This window comes from Anas platyrhynchos, chromosome 3, assembly GCF_047663525.1.
Source record: "Anas platyrhynchos isolate ZD024472 breed Pekin duck chromosome 3, IASCAAS_PekinDuck_T2T, whole genome shotgun sequence".
Classification (NCBI taxonomy): Eukaryota; Metazoa; Chordata; class Aves; order Anseriformes; family Anatidae; genus Anas; species Anas platyrhynchos.
Genome location: NC_092589.1, coordinates 37,174,366 through 37,192,390, shown reverse-complemented (window position 1 = coordinate 37,192,390; position 18,025 = coordinate 37,174,366).

Sequence of the window (18,025 nt, the reverse complement as noted above, 5' to 3'; positions counted from 1 at the left end):
CACCCACCCAGCTGCTCAGATCTTGCTGAAGGACTGGCTCACAGCTCAGATCCCCAGGGGTTTTAAACTTCTGGGCTATTTGCCTCTCAGAGCTGCTGCCCACATTTTTAGCTCAGGAAACTTGTCTTCATAAACAGAGAGGGAAATGTATTGTTTCCAGTCTTGTTGCTGCAGTGGTCAGAGCCTGCAAATCTGGGATGGGCTCCTGGTCCCCCCATCCAGAATGAAGTATGAGGAACCGTGTTTCCGTTGCTCAGCCTGGCTACTAATGGCCCTGTGGCCTCTTGTGGCCCTGACCACTACATCTTGGGGAAACAGTTACCCTGAAAGTACAGCAGATATCTGGTCCTGTCGGAGCACTATGCAATTGGCCAGAAATATGCCCGCTTTGAGTCAGTAGACCTCAAGAATTGGGGAAGCAGATTTTTACCTATTTATTTATTTATTTATTTTCAGGAACATCAAGTTGCAGCATCTCTGAAACAAAATACTTCAGAATTTGATTTTGAAGAACACCTTTAAATTCTTGGCCTTTCTCTCTTTCTCAAGATAAAAATATTTCTGATAATGTAAAATTTATGAAGAATGGGAATGTGGTTTTCTGACCTGCTACAGTCCTTTCTAAAGGGATAACACAATAGGTTGTAGAAATAACAAGTTACTTTACTGCTTTATTGCTACCTCTCAACCTAATGCCAGTTGCTGAGGGGATGAAAATTCACATCAGCCTTCAAGAGAACGAGCAAATGCAAATATATACTCCTACTGCAAACAGAAGGCCTGATTCTTTCTCCCTTGCAGCACTGAGATTGTCCTAGTTCAGGACTTTAAGATCTTCATCCTGCAGTCCAGACACAAGGAAATCCCTGGTGTGGCAGATGCAGGAGGAAAACTAAGAAGTGTTAGTTTTTATTCATGAAATCTGTTCTCCCCTTGAAAAAGCCTTGTGCTGTAGAAGCTGTAAGTGGATTGGAACCATGATCTACAACCCTGCCACAGATCACTAACCCTTCCTAAAATTGCATGCATGCTTCACAGAAGTCCCTGCATCATACATATTGCAATGTTTATGTTTCCAGTGGGAAAGAAAGACATAGAGTGATCAAGTGTTCACAGGAAGCCACTTAGAAAGATTTTGAAAGTGTCTGGTCTAGGCCAAATATCTGAAGAGTTTCTGGTTTCATTTCTGACTATATTGCACTATCCTACTTTATTTTTATAAATGCTAACCCTTGAGGAAAAGACATACTGGTTCTACAATAATCTATACATATCACTGCCGAATCCCCTTTCTTCCCCCAGCAATAAGCAGTCCCCAAAATCTATGAATCATTCACACATCTTCAACTTTCAGATTTGGGTTTCAGGACATGAAATAGAGTGTAAGCCATTTATAAGCACTGAGGGAATGAAGTGCAGATATTGATTATCTATTAAGGTTCTGTAACATTCGGCTGGATTCAAATCAAGGACAGAGAAAAATAGGTTTGGCTAAAATAACATTTCTCACTTTTCCCTTTTATCTTTTTCTTAGCTAGCAAAGCTTTGCTCCCCAAATTACTTTGCATTAGCTGCTTCCCTCACAGTCTTTCATTGTGCTCACCCTCTGCACAGCCTTGATATATTCAGGTTTAATTTACAAAAAGACAGAGGGAAACTCTGCCAGGAAGAGCTGCATTAAGCTGAAGATGAGTAGAAAACCCAGATGAAAAGAATCTGTCAAAAAATGCTTAAAATGTCAATGACATTTTTGTCAACATTGTGAATTGCTGTCTCCAGTAAAGGAATATTTCTTTCTAGAAGATATGACTTTTTTTTTTTTTTTTTTTTATTAACCAGATATACTTCTGACATTTGGAGTAGCTTTATTTATTGAAGTACAAAGTCCATACAGTATTCAAATAGAGGTGTTTTCTCTTCCTGCAACCTCTTCAGACCTAGAGTGTGGTTCTGAATGCCACAGCTTGAACCTCACTCTGTTCACCTGAAAAACTCACATCATTATCACCATTTTGTAACCGATAGGAAACAAGACCTCTTTTGTTTCAAAGCACATCATTATGCTTTGACACTTGGAGTCTTGCCAGATTTGTTACTTGTGATGCTAAAGGATATTATAGTAGTTCCTATTCATCGATAAATATCATTCAAATGTTGAACAACTCCCAAGCCTATTATGGCAAAGTGTGAGAACACAGTCTCTGTCCAGGTGCACAGTCCGTATAAGAAAGACAAACAGTATCAGAAACTTTAGTTATGAATTCCCTACCTGAAAGCATCTGTTAAATAAAGCAAATTGTTCCATCCAACAAACAGCATGCAAATATTTTACGAGTGTTTTTGAGGGATTTTTAAGCAAAGATGATATACATATCATACATATATTCTTAGTGTCAACAGTTTCATTATTTATGTATTTCTCATATGACCATACAGCAGAACACCACATAATTTCTTCTTCTGTCTTGCCACTAAAGGTGAAGGTGCCGTAATAGAATTGACTTGCTCAGTCAGGTGGCAAAATGTTAATTAGTTTTCATAAAAGATTAATCCATTGAATTCTAAGTGAGTGAATTTGCTTCCAGGGTACTGAAAAAAAAAATCACTGTGATATGCTTTGAATTAGTATGTGATGCCTTTGAAAAACCCCTCAAAGTAATGTAGGATTTCTTGAGAGTACTATTCTGTATGTGTTCCAGTAATTTAAAGGTTAAAACACCTGGAGGTATCACAGAGAGAAAACGATGCTACTGTTTTGATGCAATATTAGCAGAATCCACATTCATACAGCTAATTATCATGAAAATCTAATCCAACAGTTTTTTGAACTCTTACTCTCTGTTATGGGGGTGTTTCTACTGCCCACAGCTGAAAAGAAATTAAAAACAACCTGGTTTAGAGAAAGGGGCTGCAAAGATTAAATGAACACAGAATAAAAGTTGATAGTAATTAATAAAACTCAGATATTAGCAATTGCAGAAGGTTGATGGGGGAGGAAAAGGATAATGGAAAAATCTGTAGCCTGTGAGATTTGGCAGATAAGAAAGATTTTGGTGGCAAAATAAAAACATGAACACAGTCCTGGCTTATTCCTACCAGGAAACAATACAAACATTGATAAAGAAGTGCAAGGGACATGTGGATACAGTAAATATTTCTGTTTCTGGGAAAAAAAAAAAAAAAAAGTATTCTTAACAACTGATGGTCTTTCAATACTTTCATTTGTGCCAGTAACACGAGAAGATAATAAGAGAGCTACTACTACTAAATATTTATTTAAGCAGCAGACCTACATAATTATGCACAAGTATGCACAAGTATTAAACTAAGTTATCTTTGATATAAAAGTTGATTTTCTTTACGTCTTGGAAAAAAGCAGATTTCCAGAGGTTACTTAGATGAAATGACCTGAGTCATTGTCAGTCTGACACTGATCACAAACACAGTAATGGGAAGGCTGATCCAGATCTAGATTAAAACCAAATTAAAGGAGGGAAATACACTTAATTACAATCACTGTGGTTTTGTGAAAACCAGATCCTGTCAATCTAACATCAGAACTCTGATAAAATTAAAACCTCATAAATATAGTAGATAAGATGTATTTCAATTTGATTTGAAAAGGTATGGTATGACATGAAAAATTTAAAAATCAAATTACAGTTACATTAAATCAAACAGTCACATATTACTTGAATTAAAAGTTGTCTAATTGGCAAGCTTCAAGAAGGTACTTGTGAATTATATTTCTGTAAAAGACCAGCTATCAGTATCATCTAGTCAGGATTCATTCTTTTTCCTAAACTGTCTGCCTGATGTAATTGCAGACTCTGAAAGTCTCAGGAGTATGAGAATGTGAGCAAACCAAGAAAAAAAAAATATCATTTTAAATGTATCCTATTCCTTGTAAGTTTTCATTAAATATTTTTTGCTGGCCATTGTTGGAGATAAGGTGGCCTAGATGGTCTACTTTAAACAGTTGCCCTCAAATAGTACTTCTTTTATTGGCAGCTCTGAAGAAAACGTAAAAAACTATTAATGTTTTCAGATAACAAAAATATTAGGAAAGTGAAGTAAAAGGGAATAGAGAGGCTAATTAGACCACCATACATATAAACAGGTCAAGCAGCTGTAGAGCAGTTGCATTGCCTCTATCTACACTTAGCAGCCTTGTAGCACTACCTGCAACACCATGCTCAGCTCTGGGGTCTGTAACCATGTAAGATATGGAATAATTGGAGAAAGCTCAGGGAGTTACCCTGAGAATGGTCAAAGAAATGAAAACACGCCCTTCTAAAAGAGATTTCAAGAGCTCATCAAAAAGGTTTACTGCATAGCAGTCTGTAAGTATCTAGTTAAATCAAAAAAAAAGGACTAGGGAAAAGGAGGGAATACATAATTCGAAAGTGTACTTTAAACACTTAGGTTATCTAAGCAAAGGATACATTATACATTTTACTGGGGCTGTTGTGGAGTTCCTACCTCTGGCATTTTTTTTAATGTCCTTCAAGTTATGATTATCTTCTTAAACTTTGCATCATGATTCTCCAAGACGTTATGGAAAACCAAAAGGGAGAAGGGTAAGAAATGTCAGAAAAGGCTTAGTAAATATTTGAGCTTAAGTAGTTCTACCCGTTTCCACAGGGAACTGTGTGAAGACTGATCATCAAATAAGGAGTTAAATTTTAAAAATATTTGGGAAAGAAGCAATTAACTCCAGAAATCCTTAAGGCCTATTACAGGAAGAAGATCAGGTGGGATAATCACTATGTCCTTTCAGTTCTTGTAATTTATTTATCTATTAATTAGACCTATGTAAGTGGGGATTTGATTGCACCACGACACTGAGCTAGAAGCTTAATTTACTGGGTCTACATGGACTTATTGTACCAGAAGTGCACGAAATTGAACTTAGAGGTTTAAATATATGTCAGTGACCCAGCAGTTGGGTTGACAAAGGGCATGGAAGTAATAAGACAGCTATGATATAGACCTTTTGCAGGTATGAGTTAGGATTTACGCCAAATGAGGATCTGTCACTCAGTTTCAAGCCTCCACTGGCCAATACGTTCTGCTATCATGAACTTACTAGAAGTTGTATTGTAATTAAGAATGGCTTCTGCATGTTTAAAACGTCCTCTAACATTTACCTAAGTCTCTTGGACTGCATTTTAGCCTCTGTATGGCTGCCGAAAGTAGAGAAGTTCTTTGAAATGCTTATATTCATTATAATAGCACCAGTTGATCAGAAATCTCTCAAAAATGTATGGTGGCTCTAGGAATACATATTTAGAATATTATTCAATAGGAAGGAAAGAAACAATGGATGGTTCTGGCTTTGTTTTGTCTTGTCCTCCCCCACCCCCCCACACCCTGTAGGAGGAAGAACACAGAGAGCAAGTATTAATTTTAACAATTCAGCATTTGTTCTGCTATTTCTTAAACAACTGGTTGGTATTTATATTGCTGTGTATTACCATTCAATATGCAAGTGCTACTCAGTCCACTGGTTCTTCATGTTATGGCAGGCAGTGATTCCCACTACTCCTTTAAACTAAGGTTAGTTAAGTAAAACAAGCAAAGAGGAGAAAATGCTCACTCTCCCATTATCTTGGCCATCTGTGTGTTTTCCTCACGGCATCTCTCCAAATGCTTTAAAAAAATACCACGTAAAGTGTTAATGACTAATGAAAATGCACAGTAGACCCTGCTCTCCTATACTTTGACCTTCTCTTCTTTTTCTTCTCAAAAAAAAAAAAAAAAAAGTAAAAATAAAAAATCAGAATATATTTGATTAAATGCTCTGTGGCCATTTGTGCTATTAAATCCTCTCAGGACTGATAGCAACTCAAACTAAAATCCTACTGCCTGTTTTTCCGGGGGAAGGGGGATGGAGTTTGTCTTGTTTCTGGATTGACACAAACCTACAGATAATCCCTGCAGTTCCCTGGTGGTGAGTGTAGCAAGTATTCCTGGGCAGATCCCTACAGACTTCAGTTTGTCCTTAGGGTGCAACAGCAAGTGCAAGACACTTCCCTTTCCTCTGGAAGCATAGAAACTAGTTGTATCATTCCTGGCTTAAGTCTGCCTATTTAACCATAAAGAAAGGCAGCACCTCCACCAGGTGCAGAGCCTGGTGAACACAGACCTAACATCAAACACTGTCTCGTATGTACCATTGATGTAAAGGCACATGGTAGTTCACAGGTGGAGAAAAGCCCTCGGATAGTGTCTGGCCAGCTCCAAGATAGACTGCAGTGTAAGTCACTTCTCATGCTAGAGGGTACTAAAGGGATTTTAGCCATCACTAGCCACCAGGGTCTTTAGCAATCACTAGCCACCAGTACCTGCAGTGATAGAATTATAAAAAAGGAATACAGCTGCAGAGACATACACCCCAAACGTGAACAGACTGGGTAACAACTGTTGGTTGGATATGTGTGCTAAATCACTGGCTATCTGCAGCCCAAGAGATGGATTCAAATGACTTATTTTTTATTTTTTTTCCCCGTGTCTCCTTCAGTATGTTTACTCACCTCCTTTTGAAATCTATAAACTATTTGGCCCCAGCTGATGGATATCATGTTAAGGGCTCTGTCTGGATGATCCTGGAGAGCAAGAACCCCATCTCCCTGTCTGCCTCTAAAACAGCATGTACACATGATTACCTATGGAAGTGAAATATCAAAAGCTAATTACAGCAGTTTCTACTAGTATCACACTATGATGTTTTCCAAACATAAGGATTCACACTTTTGGTCTTATTTTTAGAAACAAACAGTAAACACAGCATGCTTTTAGTATGGTTATCCTTTTATAAGCATTTGATCATCACAAGCTTCCCAGAAAGCTATTACTCCTTTACCTCATCTTATCTGAGTGAGACTCCCCTCCACTACTGCCCCTCACACAAAATTAATTTGTCATTGCACTTGAACAACATTATGGCTATTTTGGCTGTGATGAGTCAGCAATGATTTATCATTCTATAGAGAACCCCTGTCCTGTAAGTACCAGAAAATGAGATTAAAAGAAAAAAAAAAAAAGGAAATTCTCCGGTCTCATAGGACAGAGCAAGAACAGATTTATTGAAGACAAACAGTATGCTGGAATGTGTGGGATGTAGCACATTTCTCACTTTCAGTCATATTTTTTATGTTTCAAAATCAATGGCATCATAATTTGATATAAAAATCTGTTTGGAGAATAGGAACATGAAATTTTGTTTTGAGGTTAACATTACTTGGAAAAAAAAAAAAAGAAAGAAAAAAATGAAAAAATATATACGTTTCCTGACCAGATTTACATATTTCAAGTTTTATGAATTGAAATACAGAAGCACACAGTCCATATTCTCCTCAGGTAATCTTATGACTCTTCTTTCTCCTTGCATGTAGATTTATTATCGTGTGGCATTGACTTTTATAGGATGGTAATGTTATTGCTTTGATTTAGATTCTTTCCAAATACCACAGTCTATTAAAAGCATCAGTTCATCAAAGTCCACAGTATTAATTTTCCAGGAATATCCCCACAGGATTTTTAAAAATAATTTTGTATTATGAAATCATGCTTCAAACTGAACTAACAGAAACCTAATTATAAATGGGAGAACAGTGCTAATTAAACCACCCACTTTAGAATTAAGGCCCACTTGGGGGTATTCACATTGGTAAATTGCCAATTTAAGCTAAATTTCAGGATATAATCTCCAAGTATTGGCTAGCCCTACCTTTCTGCTCCTCTCTCTCCTTTGGTCAGCTCCATAATGATAATGTGTGGAAGGCAAGAAAACCTAAGATCTCTCAACCTTTGAAATATTTCAGTGATTAGCAGTAGCTGCTATAGTAGCAAGGGTCAATCCAAAACATGAAAGTTCCCAAGCCTTACTGTCCTCATGGTTAAAAGTAGCCTGGCATGGTGTCTAACATGCCTGACTTGACTCAGATGCTACCCCGGGTGATTTTGTTTGCCTGAGCCATGCCAAAGGACTGGGGAAGGCAGCTGTGTGTTAATTCACATTCAGAGCTCAACCATTCTCCAGTGGAGATTTCAGGTGAAAGGGAAAACCAAAGCACAGCGGCCCCAGCATTGATATGGCCCATCTACATTTTCTGCCTTGAGTTTTAATGGTAGGGGACTGGTTCTCTTTCAGAATAGTCAATAGAAACCTCTGGTCAATCCCACCTGAACTGATGGTATAAAAACTAAGTGTCATATGGGACAAAGAGCCTTGATCTTACTTATTGTAATTTAGACATTTATTTAAACATTTTTTGTTTATTATAATTTAGGTTACCCATGTGACAAGCAGCCTGTGTATGACAAAGTCACTTGCTGTGCCCTGATACTTATTTTCAGCTCTGAGTGTTCCTTTTAATGAGAAGGGAGAAAATTCAATTCCCAGTAAGCCAGCAGTGTGCTGAGAGATAGTGAGAAAGTGATGTGACTTACTCGTGGATTTCATTTCAGAGTAAGGAGAGTGGCTGATACCTTTTGCTCTGAGAGAAAGACAGCTAGGCAATAGGTGCCTCACAACTCTGATCAGACAGGGAGAAGCATGGATGGAGAAATACCACGGCAATCAGCCTTTACTAAGTGGTGATAATGTGGTCCAGGAAAGAAAGTATTTCTACCTATTGCACTAAAGCATTTGGTCTCTTAGATACCATCTGGCTGGTACCATCAAACGTTAATGAGAATTTCATGATTTTAGTGGACAGATCCACAGTCAAGCTGGGATCTTTCTGACTCTCTAGAAATGTTTCCTTCCAATCACATGTATCTGGAGAGATCCCATGAGTAACTTGGAAAGTCTTGGGTGGTATATCAGTAAGAAGACACACTGGACTATGATTTCATACAATATCTTAAATGGTGTCAAGCTTGTTCAAAAATTGGCTGAGAAATCTCCGAAGATAGCCTAGGGAAAGAAGTAGCACTAGTACTTTGCAAGTAAAAATTTCCCATACACAGAGAGCTCTGAAGCATTTATTATTGCACCCGGGTTCTGATCCTGCAAAAGGAAGGTTGTGCGACTGATTACTTGTGGTCATTAAAACAACTAAGTGTTGACCAAAGAAAGCCTATTTCCCCAACATGAAAATGAATCCTGTATGTGAAAAGTAAATTTCCTCTATATATAATGTTATTTTCTGTTGGATGTACTAGTCATCACTTTTTCCTGTATATTTATGTATCCATTTTATCTCCCGTGCTACTCTGTGTTATTAACTGCCATAATTCATAACACAGTTTTGTCTTTCCTGGAAAAAAAAAAATCCAATTTCTTTCTTTTTTTTTTTTTTTTTTAAACTCTATTCCTTTGAAAGATGTTATGTCCTTATATCTCTGCAATGGAATTCCTAGGTGACATGAGACAAAAATAGGCATGTCTGGACATACATTGGATTTGCTTGGCACTAAGACAATATTGTCAATTTCTTGAAATTTTTCTCAACTTTGACAGGCTGAGATTTGTTATCCTGAATTTTTGTCTCAAACTTTATCAGTGACCTGGAGGAGGTGGAGAGCACACTGCCATGAACTTTTCAGATGACACCAAGTTAGTGGGAACAGTCAAAACGTATGAGGGCAGGACTGTCATTCAGAGGGACATAGAGGGGATGAATAATGGCCTGACAGGAAATACAGCAAGGAAAAATGCAAAATCCTGCACTGGGGAAGGAAGGGTCCCTGTAGCGGCGCAGGCTGGGGCTCATTCAGCCTAAATAGCTAGCTTTGTGGGCAGCTAACAGCACCTTCTTGATACCTATAAGGAAGTTATCAAGAAAGAAGCCAACCTTTTCACAGTGTTGCATGGTGAGAAGATGAAGGACAATAAGTACAAACTGAAATAAGAGAGATCCGGATGGGTTATAAGCAAAAACTTTTTCAGCATGAGGACAGTCAACCGGAGGGGCAGGTTGCCCAGACAGATTATGCAGTCTCTGTTCTCTGTTCTGGAATGAAATCCTGAACAATGTGGCCTGACCTATTGGCTCTCTCTGCTTTGAGCAGGAGGTCTAACTAGAGGTCTCCTGAAGTCCCTTTTAACCAGAATTCCATGACTCCAAGATCATTTTTTTGAAAGTTTCAGTCAGGAGAGTTCAACAATTTTCAAGAATCTGTTTTTACATGTACATGTTAGAATGTTTCTTGTAGAATATTATTTTGGAAGCACTCTTTGGAGCGCTAGGCTCTAGAAAGGGCACTTATTTGAAGTGACCTCTGTGGCAAGGATGTTCCTGTTGCTGCTCCATTAAAACCCATTTAAAATAGAAACCTTTGTAAACCTCTTCTCAACAACAAAACAGGGGGAAATGTTTCGGACTTGCCAGCAAAGCTACCTGAAAACGTCCTCCGTATGTGTTGATTGCTTAAGAAGACTAGCACTGATATTCACCTTGTCTACCTTTTGATGTCTACTGTGTAGGTGTTCACTTCTGAGCTAGTCACCCCATGCTCTTTTTATAGCAGAATGTAGGAGTTAACAGCTGGTTAACTGAGTCCTGCCCTGTATGACTAGCTGAGACACAGAACTTTCGGAGGATTTAAATTAGAAGAGATGAATCTCATGACTGACAAGCAGATATCTAGTCTCTATTTATTTTTTTGCTCTTTTTATTTTATTTTTCCTTGTTACCCTGCTTCCAGAAAGCAGTATATATTACTTCATAGAAGCTCTTCTGTAGTTCCTAATTGCTTCAAACACAGGCTATGTTAACTTAAACTTGTTTTGAGACTATTATGATTCCTACTGTATAGGTGGAGGACAGCAGTATCTGCAGTAACAGATACCCACGGGTGTATTTGTCTAAAGACATCTCATCTCCAATTCCATGTCCTCAGTCTAGTTTGAGTTGGTTTGATATAACCTTACCGGAGATCTTTAAACCACCTCAAATATGGTTTCTGCAAATTTTCACCAAAACAGTACTTGAAGTACTTGACTCATATAACATATTACACTTCTCTCTCTAACTTTACTCATGTATTTATCACAAAATGTTCCACAAATGATGGTCAGCAGGGTTATCCTCATATACAAAGAGATAAACGGAGACACGAGGAGTTCAGTGTGTGAATTGTAGAAGGATGCAAGTTATCATGTTGAAGCTCTAATGGGAATTGACCTCACAGGTGTTTCTCAACTAAGAGAGAAAATACATCTGAAATACTGAGGGGGAAAGAGAGAGAAGGGGGACAGGTCCTGTGGAATCATTCCTTTCTTAACATATATGTAGAAACAGGTTTAGATGGAGAACTTAATGATTACTAAATATATTTCTCTTTTTCTTCCAGAAAAAGAATGAATCTTGAGAAAGTTGCAGGGAAAATCCAATGAGAACTGAGTGGCATGACTGATCCTACAACACATGCAGTGTTAGTAAAATAGTCACAATCCACAGCATGTGTCATTTTCTCACAGATCTCTGAGCTACTTCCTTCTTCATTATACATCTGCATTTAAAGTGTAAGTCAGATACCTGCTCTGTTGTTTTTGGAACAGATGTGTCTTTGAACAAATTGCTGGGGAAAAAAAAAATAATCTTACAAATAAGTTAAAAATGTAGATTTGGCTCATTATATTACAGTTTATTGAAGTCTTCCACTGAAGCTTACTGAGTTTGTCCAAAGCAATCTTACACTTGCTTCATAATGTTTTGTTTGTTTGTTTGTTTTGTTTTTGTTTGTTTGTTTTCCCTTGTGAGCCTAAAGGCAAAGACAGAGGAAAAGGCAACCTAAATACCGGTGCTCTATACCAAATGCTTTGTCAATGCTGCTGGGAGATCCTGGAACTGTACCGGTTCCCTGGAGCAAAATATGAAATACCTGTTTACAGCATGTTTTGCTATTGTCCATTTTTATCTGTTTAGTTCCTGGAAACTGAGAAAATGCACTAAGCAATTCTGTTACTTTTTTAATGTTTAAAGGAACAGTTTCACTGCACTGGATGTCTGGTGGAGATTTTAGTAGAGTATAAGTGCAATTTAAACCTCTTTTGAACATAGGAATTACCACATGTTCCTCATGTCCGTTGTCCTGTCATCATGTGCAAAAGCAGAGCACACTGATGGTGTTTCTTCTCCTGTTACATCTTCCCATCCCAGCACCACAGTTTAAAGGCTCCCTGAGATGGAGGTTGTAACCCAGCCTTTGTATTGAATAGCTATCAAAAGACTTTGAAGGTTCTCTACGGTTTTCAGGCAGCATAGCAAGAAAAAAAAAAAAAGTAAGGATCATGCCAACCATCTTTCAAGAAATGTGTATGTGCAGAAACCTGCAAGGTGATGATGGGGGATGCCTGGAGCGACAACGCAAAGGGCAGTGGTTCTCGTTCATTCCTACTTGCAATCTGCACTGGAGACACAGCATAGTTGTAAAAGCAGCTGCCGATATTCCAAAGACTCTGGCAGGAAATGGTCTCACTTCTGGTTCGTCATAGGCTGAAGGTGTGTCACAGACTCCCCCACACAAATTTAAAACTCATTTCCTGAGGAAGGCCAGCAATTCAGAAAGTTGTGTGCATCTGTGTTGGGAGGGTGTCTTTCCTCCCTGAGTCACACATGTAATCATTTTATTCAGAATTAATTGTATAAAAGCTGAAGGGGGACATTTTCTTTAAGCTGTTGTAAATATGTAACATTTACAAGTTGCCAGCTGGAGACATATATTTTATAGACATAATAATTGTAAAGGGTTTACAGACATGAGCCTAATTCATAGACAGTGAATGGAGCCAAACAGCGTGAAAAATCAGTCCCAAAGGATGTTTTGTATCCTTTAGAAGACACTCAGAACCTTGAAGTGAGCATCGCAATCCAGCATTCAAGGAATATCACTAGATGCAGGACCTGAACCTCTGTACCTCCAAAAATCACTCTGTTAATGGCCTATAGAATTAGGTAATATTACTCCTGGGCCTAGTGAATACTTAATGATTTATACAAAGTGCAGCTTTTGTAGACATATAGAGGCAGCTTTTGCAGACATATAGAGGCATAGAGACATAAGTTCCTGTGTCTATATGGACATACAGGGAGATGAGCACATATTAACAGTCAGAAACCCATTACTAGTGCCCAGGATGTGAGTTCAAAATTCTGCTTTCAATCAAGCACCTCTGTGATTTAAACACACTGAAAGTCAGCAAGCTGGATATAAGACTTCAAGAAAAGAGCAGTTTGGGAATGTTTCACCTAATCTACTGAAGAATACAACTGCCCTTGAAACAGAGACTCCTTTTGCTATCTGAATAGCAACTGGCTGTCCTGCTCAAGAGCTCTGATATCACCCATGAACATTACAGCATGCAAAGAACCCAGCACATTGTTTTTGTGTTTTAAACACTCTGTCCACATCTGTGCAACACGTGTATGCCCACTTTATTAAGAAAGTTCCTAAACAGAGCATCCTCTGTCATGGGTAGTATATCCTCCACAAAATTGTTGTTACATACTCTTGCCATTTATGACAGTGGTAATTACCTGTTTTCTAAATTGAGTTGAAGCTTTGACTTTTGGCTTTGGTTAGGTAGGGGAGCAGAAGAGGGTGAGCAAGTGACTGAACAAGAGGAATGAACAAGTTTAAAAAAAAAAAAAGTTATCTTCCTGCAGACATGCTTCTGCATCTAGTCATTACTTTTTGCATATGCGTGTGTGTGTAATGTAGATTTCATTGCTTATATAAGTTTCTGGTTAATATGCTTTAAAAGCTTCATGAAGAACACTATCATTTGAATTATTTATCATTACAGGCATTTCTAAGGCACTTATCACCAAGATATTTGGAAGCACTTTTTATAGCTTATATTAGGTCATTAATAGCTAAAAAGAGAGAAAAATACACCTTCCTGCTATCCTGCTCTGCTGTACTCTATAGCTGAAAGGCAAAGAAAGTGTTTTTGGCCAGTGAACTAAAAAAAACAGAAGCTCATTTCTTCAGATCAGCCCACACATAGAAGTACAATTGTAATCATTCCTGAGAAGATCCAGATACATTTCCAAGCATTTCTGATGCAAGTTGTTTGCAAAGACAGGCCTCTTTTGAGGAACGTCCTGTCTCCACATCCCAGAGCCTTCATCCTGGACCTAGAGATGCCAACATTTTATATGAGTAGAAGGCACACAATCAAGATAACTGAATCCCATTCCTTGGCCATCAAACTGATGAGGATGACATAGCACCCAGTAGCTGTCTGTTCTTGTGGGACCTATTGCCTAACTCCGTGTTGTGCACGGAATATGTGGATGCTATGGATGAAATATGGAACGAGTTTTCTGCATTATGTTATCTTCTGGCATTAGACAGAGAGTTATTTTAGCTATATTTCACTGAGTCCTCAGCTATGTCGAATTACTTTACATCTGCTTGAGGCTCTGCTAGAGACAGTTGCTGCAGACCAGTTGATGCACAATAACCTGTTACCTATGATACTCTGTGCATGCATCGAAACCATTAAATGACTCTAATACAAAGCAGGATAACCTGAAATAGTTCTCAGCTGCCAAGGGCTGGAAGTAAAAGCATAAAATGTCTTCCACAGCTTGAATACTGTCTTGTTGCTTGTTACCCTACTACATGTCCATGTGTCTAAACCATAAGCAAGATTTCTTAACCATTAGGGAAAATGATTTTCTAGGGCAAGTAGAACAGTGTTCAAATCCCACTTATTCTTGTGCAAAATGCATGCACATCCTTATTCTATCTGATTCTGAATTTTGGCAACTAACCTTCAAAGATCTGCTGAGCAGACCCTATGTTTTTCAGAGCATCAAGAGTCAAACTATTCAATACAGCACTTTCCCTACATGTCTCTCATCTTATATGGTGTATTTATTATTCATATCATGAAGCTTTCCCTGCATCATGCTGGACTTGCTGCTGCTTCTGGTGCTCTATTTCACTCACACTTTTTTTTTTATTTTTTACACTTATTTAAATAATAATAAGAAAAGCTTTCACTTTCTTGTAGTCAACCTTGTTAATCCTGCTCACTATCCAGGAGAGAATACAGCATTTTCCCTTATTAAAGCACAGTGGATCATTACCCCAGCTAGACTGAATTAGCCTGTAAAAAAAATGCACTTGTGTTGTTACAGAAAATAAAAATAACTGAATAGCCATACTGAACAGCAATCTATCACTGGTCAGTGGCACAAAGGGGTAAAAATATAAGAAAAGGATAAGTCTGCAATAAAACTTCCCTTTTATAACATCCAAGATTTCCTCAGTCACTGGTTTACAGACTTCCTGAGCCACTGTACCTCCACCTTCAACACCTTCAAACTTCATAGCAGTCGGTGGACTTGTCTTCCATTAATATATATATATATATATATATATATTATATATATATATATATATATATATATATATATATATATATTTAAGCACATGTCAGAGCCCTGCAGCAATTTGAACCAGCAAATTCTTCAGTTTCATTGTATGAAAGATACTTTCCTTTCTTTTTTTCCTTTCTTAATTTAAAAGCATCCAGCTGATTCTTTCACTTGTACTCTAGTTCCTCTACACTATTCTATGTATAGAGCTCTACCAAACCTCTCTTTGGCTCTCTTTTGCAAGCCAAAAAACCTACTGTGTTTAACCTTTCCTCATGCAAAGGCCTCTGTTCTAGCTTCTTTTTAGTGTAGCTCTGCTGACTTCTCCTTAGACTATGTCAGGACTTTATACATCTTTACCTCACTACTGTCAAGGTTGTAGGCAGAAGTTAGCTCTCCCAGCATTCACAAGACTTGACGTGTGCATTTAAGAGACAAATGTCTTAGACCTCATAATTTGTTGAGAACGCCTCAAAGAAAAGCACAAATATGTTTTCACATTCCTGGCTAAGTGTGCCATGTTCCACTACAGAAGTTGGCTTACATGAAAAAGAAGCTAACTTCTTCTGCCAGCTGTTCCAGATTTCATTCCCTGAAATAAAGTAGAAAATTCTATGCTTTAATATGGAAATTTCTTGTTTAAAATTGGCATAGAATTGTTTATCAACATTGTAGATTGAAATTTCATGATAGGATAGATTAAAAGGATTTTAAAAAAATAAAAAATAAAAAATCCCTTCTGATCAGTGACCTTCTACCATGTTGTACAGCCACAGCGGAAGTACCTGTCACACAAACAAACTTAACTTACTAAGAAAATAATAATTACAATGAGGTAAGTCATTGACATATCTCTGCAGCTCTGGGCCAGAGAAGGATGAACTGCAATCTGTATACTCATGCAAGGATATCTGATGTAGAGTGAGAAATACTGAATTATGAGATTTATCAGTCACTTTTTCCACTTTCAGACATCAAACCAGGACACCACTTTGTAGGAGTAACTCCACTATGGTCAAATGCAAAGGGAATGCACTTATCTAATTAGACCCTGCTGATACCTCTAGTAAGTAATTTAAAGCAGTAATTTTCTGCTGAGTTATTACTGACAAAAAAAATAAATAAATCAAACACTATTTCGGTGCCATCATATATGATTACATTATGCAATTCATATAAGTGGATATTCTCTCCAAACACCGAAAAGAAATATTTGAATACATTTATGCTTTTCTATATTCCTGAAAACTGCTTCCACCTATTGACATCTATATATATATATATATATATATATACACACACTTAATATAAATGTTTCCATGTTTTTTCAGCTGTAATAAATTGATATGGCATGCCAAAGTGTATAAAATACCACTTTTGATCAGCAAAGTTAAATTTAGTATTTTAGGAAAAAAATAGATTCTAACAATCCATGATTAAACTGTCAATAGTGATATGGAAAAGGTTAGCATGCAATAAGTACTATATTCTGCTTGGGAAAATATAATATGGATTTATATGATATAAGGATTTGACATGAGGGCTGAAGATACATCTTTTCTCGGATTCAAGTTATGCAAAATTAACAGATTGGAGACAGAACATAAGGTAGGTACTTTAAAACCTGGAAACTTAGCATAATGCAGCAATCCAACAGAGAAAAGGCAAACTTTGGGCTCAATAGCATTTTCAGAGAAAGCTCTATCAGGTAGGAAGAGAAGGGGGGAAACTGGCACCAATCAAAAAGCTATTTCTTTCTTTTCAAACTAGCACAGAATAGCTGTATACTAGGCAGATTGGGCATTTATCCTGCTGCCTATCAACTCATGTAAAATCTTTTGCAATTGGCATCCAATGTGCTAAACCTTGGTGCTGAGTATTCAAGACAAATTTAAAAGCCAGGGAAATGTCATTCCAACAAAGATTCTTAAAAACTAAAAATTACATTGCTTTCCTGAAAACAATGTAGAACCAGAGAAGCTGTTGAAGGATGGCACCTTTAACATCTATGGTGCCCACACTGAGAATCAACAGGTGCAGCACCAACACCGAAGGAAACTTAAAAGTAACTGAAGTGTGCACTATGAGAAAAACAAACAAACAAAAACAAAACAAACAAACAAAAAACACAGTTAAACAGTTATAACTGCTTATCAAATAAAAGGAAATTGTTTCTGAAGAAGCTTCACTGTGAGATCATGGAGACAGCAGAAGTCTATAAAGATTGTATCCAGAAAAGCCAAGTGAGACAAAGCAAGGGACATGCATTTCCTGCTTCGAGTCACAGGCTGTTAGCTCATACCTTGCAGAAAACAGCCAGCTGCTGTAAGGACACACAGCTGACAGGGTTTAGGCTGGATTTTGGCTGAAGTTTAAGCCATAGAGAGTTAACAGTTTGACCCAATTTGTAATAAGGCCTAGTTTGTAATTTGTGAATCATTCAAACACAAAATACAGGAAGCTTGGAAAGACTGGAAATAAGGGATTGGTCAGAAACTACATGTAGATGCCCCTTTCTACTATCCACCCTTCAAAAGCATCAGCTTTGTCAGCAGCCTTTAAGCAACACAATTATCCTAAACCACAGAGAAAATGGACAATGGAGTAACAGCATATGTAGAGAAAAAAAAGAGCATATTTGTGCATCAGGCATAATAAGGAAGATGTCTAGAAGAAGGGAC